The sequence below is a fragment of the Mesocricetus auratus genome, unplaced genomic scaffold (genome assembly GCF_017639785.1).
Source record: "Mesocricetus auratus isolate SY011 unplaced genomic scaffold, BCM_Maur_2.0 Super-Scaffold_100009, whole genome shotgun sequence".
Taxonomy (NCBI): domain Eukaryota; kingdom Metazoa; phylum Chordata; class Mammalia; order Rodentia; family Cricetidae; genus Mesocricetus; species Mesocricetus auratus.
Window position 1 is genome coordinate 84,239,592 of NW_024429193.1, and position 6,000 is coordinate 84,245,591.

The 6,000-nt window shown below is 39.6% G+C and overlaps 1 pseudogene; it reads left to right on the forward strand.

Moving 5' to 3' along the window:
* Nucleotides 1-5,739, forward strand: part of LOC101833941 — a 39,729-nt pseudogene extending 33,990 nt beyond the window's left edge.
* The last annotated feature ends 261 nt before the right edge of the window (nt 5,740-6,000 follow it).

The window sequence follows — 6,000 nt, forward strand, 5'->3', positions numbered from 1 at the left end:
ACACCTAGATTGGAAAACTTGACCTCTGTGATGAGTTTTCTTAATAACAAGACACAACGGCACTATTGTCTCACTTACTACCCCTTTTTACGTAGGCTGTTGGAGCCTAATAGATAGCAACTATATTTTATATTTCTTTGTGTATTTGTGGTAGTTTCAATGTAATTGGCCCCCATAAGCTCAAGGGTAGTGGCACTATTGGGAGGTGGGGCTTTGTTGGAGTGGGTGTGGCTGCTGTGGAACAGTCTTTTGGTACACTGTGAATATGTACTACTCTCATTGGTTAATAAAGGGCTGACTGGCCAACAACTACACAGGAAGAGGTGAGGCAGGACTTGGAGACAAAAAGAGAACACAGGGTAGAAGAGGGTGGAGTCAGTAGCAAGAGGCAGAAAGAAGTCAGATGAACATGCCACACAAATAAAAGATATTGCCATATTGTAGAGCACAGATAAGAAATATGGATTAATTTAAGTTGTAAGAGCTAGTTAATAACAAGCCTAAGCTATCTGCTAAGCATTTATAATTAATAATAAGTCTTTGTGGTTATTTGGGAGCTTTCTGGAGGTCCAGTGAAAAGCTCTGCTTATATATGGCCTTGTTGGATGAAATGTGTCACTGTGGGATAGGCTTTGGGGTCTCATGTGTGCTCCCAGTTCAGTTCCTGTTGACTCTAGGTCAGGATGTAGGGATCTCAACTCCTTCTCCAGCACATGTCTGTCTGCACACCACCATGTCACACCATGATGATAATGAACTAAACCTCTGAAAATATGTCACCCCAATTAAGTGGTTTTCTGTTATAAGAGTTGCTGTGGTCATGGTGTCTCTTCACAACATTAGAAACCCTACTCAGTAAAGAACAATGTGGTCATTCAGTAATATATGTCAAATTCTGTTTAATTTCTCAAAGTTTACATCCAAGCACATGCATATTTCTAGCAGTTGGATGTTTCTCACACTTCTTTACAGCAATTTCAAAGCTTCACTGGAGCCCTACTTTGGGGGAAAGTACAAATCCTAATGTATTATGATCATAAAAGAAGAAAATCCTAGCAAGAAAGCAAGGCTATTCCAATGGCTTGTTGGTACTAAGCATCAGAACCCACAGAGCAGATGAGAAAAATCACAGTCCTAGAGAATCTGTACTGGGGAAGATTCAAGAAAGAGCCTTCTGTGGCCCAAAACATGACTATGATGGGAATTCCCATGTTTGTGGCCACAGGATATTCCATAGACAAGATGAGCCCAAAATCACTAGTCGCCCAGAATACTTCAGGTGGCCATGGCCCTTTTCTTCCTACCATATCTGCCATTACTTCATAAATAACAAGTTTGTGAAAATGTGACATATTTAAAAGTGACAAGACGCCAGGCGTTGGTGGCACACGCCTTTAATCCCAGCATTCGGGAGGCAGAGGCAGGTGGATCTCTGTGAGTTCGAGGCCAGCCTGGTCTACAAGAGCGAGTTACAGGACAGCCTCCAAAACAATACAGAGAAACCTTGTCTCAAAAAACCAAAATAATAACAATAACAATAATAGTAATAATAATAATAATAATAATAAAAGTGCCAAATCCAGTCCAACTTCCAACTGATTCTGGACCAGTTCTGATTAGTGAGCCATATTTCTGTAAAATGTGATCTGTCTTGGGCTACACACAATGCTTTCTTATTGTCTGCAGTAGATGAGCAGCCAGTGATGCAAGCTGTCTCCACCACAGCATCACAACCCACTTCTGCCCTGTCTATCAGACAGAGAGTCTACCAGGCTGCCACTTCTTCTGTCAGCACTCTGGGAAAAGCAGCCAAGGAATATCAGTGATTTTCTGTGCCTTTAACTTTACCACATTAGCCAAGAATAAGTAGCAGTGGTCTGAAAGGAATTGGATTTTTTTTAAGTAACAATTCACACTTCAGCATTTATGCAAATTTGAGTAATTTAAATGTATGAGATGATTAAGAAAGAATCTTCTCTTTAATTCCCCAAGAGTGTGCATGTCCTTTTCTCTTTATGCAAATTTCTAGGATAGTCTGTTCTTTGATTCTTTTCTTAGATCACCACACTGTTTAAAAATAAAACATTGTAAATATATACAGTGGAGTCAATCTTGCCTGTGGCTTCATATGAGAGAGCAGTGTTCAAACTGGTTTTGAGTTGTCATGCTCACATAGAGAAGAGTGGTACAAAAAATTATAAACCCAAATATCTATGGAAACTCTTCAGAACAATTTGTCAGGTCTAATAAATGTAGTGCCTACATATAAACCCTTAAGTGCCTTAATGCTTTGTGCCCCTGCATCAATTAACATTTAATTTGACTTTTTAACAACCTCACTCATCACTAGTTTTTTTCATGCCTGTGAAGCTAACAAATGTTAGCTTTTCAAAGCTGACAGTTTATGATTACTTATAGCCAACACAATTTCAGGGTATTGCAGGAAGAGATTAATGGACCACGGGGATGATACAGCCACAGGGATATAAAAAGAGGGATGAGCTACCATGATAGCTAATGCCTCTTTTGAATGAGTGTATTTGAAAGCCAGCTAAACTGATGTCAAAGGAGGAAACTTCATCTTCATTATATTAATAGTGCTTTTAATTATACTTCAGATGTGATGTAAGTCCTTTGTTTATAAGATAATAAATAAATACACAAGAATTTTCTTAAATCCCCTATCTGATACTGGAAACAAAATGGAAAAAATTAAAAATGTGTCAAGGGAGAGGCTGACTAAACAACACGAAAGAGGCAAGAATCTTATTTTCTTATTTTTTAACTCTGTCTCTGTGTGTACATATGGGTGTCCAGGGAGAAGAGAAGATCCCCTGGACCTAGAATTGTGAGCCCTCCCAATGTAGGTGTTTATAACCAAACTCTGTTTTCCCCCAAACAGGAAGTGTTCTTAACCACTCCCTCAAGACCTCAAGATGTAAAGAAATTTAGATTTCAAAAAATAAAATTAATCACTATTTTATTGTAGGATAAAATACACACACCACACACACCTCTATCCTTGTTCTTAAGAAACACACAAGGATTATTTCCACTATACTGCAAAAACAATGGTGTGGCAAATTAGTAAGTAGCTAAAGAGCGTCATCCAGTTGTCTATTCAAGAAAAACGTCCATTGACCTTCTAGTCACAGTTCTCTTTCAAAACTGATTTAAGCAAATTTCCAAAACTACCATATACCAGTTGCATGAGGCGGCGTATGTAACACTAATTCTAATTCCCTTTCAATTAGGTCTTCAGGGTTAGCCACTCAGCTTCCATCCTCCTCAGTGCTGTCTTTACAAACCCTGGGCAAGGGAAGGGGAAGCTCTCAGACTTAGAAGCATAGCATAGCCCTAGAGCAACCCCAACTCTGCTTTCTGCTTACGTTCAACTAGATCCTCGTCCCAGGGCTGACAGTTGATGATTTTGCCTGTGCAGATAATTTCTCCAAAGACGCAACCCCATACCCCATCCTGTTCAGTCACACACTGCAGTCTGTTCTCTGAAGAGATGAAACAAATCACTTTACAAGAAGTCCAAGATGCACTGTTCTGAATCCACTAAGTAAAGGATGTCCTTTAAAAGAAATTGTTTTCAAACAGTATGTCTTCTCCCCATGACAACTGGAAAATTTAGAGATTCTATTACTAAGCCTGTGTCCCACTTCACCCATGATATTTCAATCATATTCATATACCTTTACCAAAAGCGGCCAAGGTAGGAGCTGGAAAGAAAACTCAGCATTTAAGAACACTGGCTCCTCTTCCAAAGAACCCAGGTTTGATTCCCAGCTGCCACATAGTGATTCATAACCACCTGCTGCTTGAGTCTCAAGGGATCTAACTCCCTCTTCTGGTCCCCATGGGCACTGCAAAGGCATGGTACACAGACATACATACAGGCATTATTCTCATACACATAAAATAATGATAATGGAAAAACATTTCAAATGGCTGAAGTAAATTATAGAAAGCACAAGAAATATGAATCAAAGAGGAAGGTAAAGAAACATGAGCACAACAAAAACCCAACAAAAATATCCTAGGAATAAATTAGAATTGTTAGCACATATAAAATATAAATAAATTATTTTCTACAATCTAATGTGATTGTATTTTTACAATCACATTAGATTCTAAACTTATAGCTATAGCTTCATGACAATAAACAGCATTTAAAATAAAAACAAAGATAATTCATGTGGTGGTGGTACATGCCTTTAATCCTAGCACTCAGAAGGCAGGGGCCAGATTGGTCTATGATGCTAGTTCCAAGAAAGGCAGAGCTGCAAATAGAAATCCTATTTCAAAGACAAACAAGCAAACAAAAAGATAAATGACAATCAGAAAATAAAGAAATGTAAAAAGTACACATCTATATGTATGTGTGTGTGTGTGCATAGGCAATAGTATATAAGCAGAGAGGTAGCTCTTCCAAAAATTTAAACAGCCTAAAAGCACTAAAATTAAGAAAAAAACATTTGAAAACAATTGTATGATTTGGACACCAAAAGTCCCCTAACATTAAAACAGAACAAAAATTCTAGAACTCTACAGAGATATTTCTAAGTCAGCCTCCACAGGATAGCTTAACAGTATCCCGACAAAATCGTCAGCACTAAAACAAGAAACTGAAAAACCATGGTTTCAGATAAAAAGATTTTTCACCCATCAGACAAAAACTGCACATGTTTTTGCAGAGGAATAAAATACTCAAAGATTAGCCACAAACATCTAAAACTTCTAAAAGTCATAAAATAGAAAACTATAATTTCTTACTAGTGAAAGATAACCCAAAATAACTGTACATTTGTATATTTTAAAGCTATCTTTTCTTCAACCATCTGCCATTTACATTTTTAAGTTACAGGAAATGCTTAGAGTTTGGGGGAATGAATATATGTAGTTTAAGAGTTAGAAAACAAGCTGAAGCCCAAGTCTAAGTCACTAAATGGTGAAATCTTTTCACGATAAAAGAATAACCTTTACCATATTCTGTAATTCAGTGGGAAACACCATTCAATGGTCAGTGGACAATTTGCTACAATACACAGGTGTTTGAGGAGAGCTGATGAGCTCGCCCAGTACTTGATTCTGTTTCAGAATAGCAACAGAATGGGTTTATAGATGGGGGAGAATCACCCAGAAGGTGTTAACCCTTACTTTAAAAACAGTTAAATCTTAATTAGTGCTACAATAATCTCTTAGGTTCTGTTATAAACACTCTGTTACTTATTTTCCTCTGAATACACAAATGGGAGAGAGTGTTAGGGGTATGACTATTTTGTTCCCTCATAGACTGGGATTGTCCTCTGCTGTCCTGACTGACTTCCCTTATGTTCAATGTTAGGACCAATAAAAGCACTTCTGGTTTGGTGGTCTTTGGGTTTTTGTTTCTTTGGGGGAGGGGGGGACGTTGTTTGTTTACTTTTAGCTGAGCAAGCTTGTCAGTCAGGAAGAGAACTGCAAAATCAGCTGATTGACAACTGGAAGGGAAGAGCAGAGCCATTGGAGCCCTGAGAACTGCTGGCGTCTTGACAATGGCAGAGAACACAGAAATGGCATGTCCTGGGAGCCACAGTGCGGAACCCGGCGGCCGCCATGACAGGTGGAGATTCCCAGGCGGAGCAGCCAGAGCAGAGGCCGCGGTGGCCTTGCTGCAGCACTGACAATGAAGGAAGCAGCAGCACTGGCCTGAAGGGTCCAGAGTCCTCCTCCCTAGGCCATGACCTGTGACGCTAGCTGCTGTCCAGGACTTACACAAACCCTGCAGGACCAGTAAGGCCAATGGGCCCAGAGGTTAAGGACAGAAGAGCTGTCCCACCGGAAGGCACCCCGGCTACTGCTCTCTCTTGTCTGCTGCCACCATTTGCTGTTGTCACTGGCTGAAGGAAAAGAGTTGAAACAAACAGCAACAACAACAATCGCGCAGGAAGACTGACTTCTGCATGGTTTCTACCGGAGCAGAGTAAAAGGACTGCAGGCAGGTAACTAAGT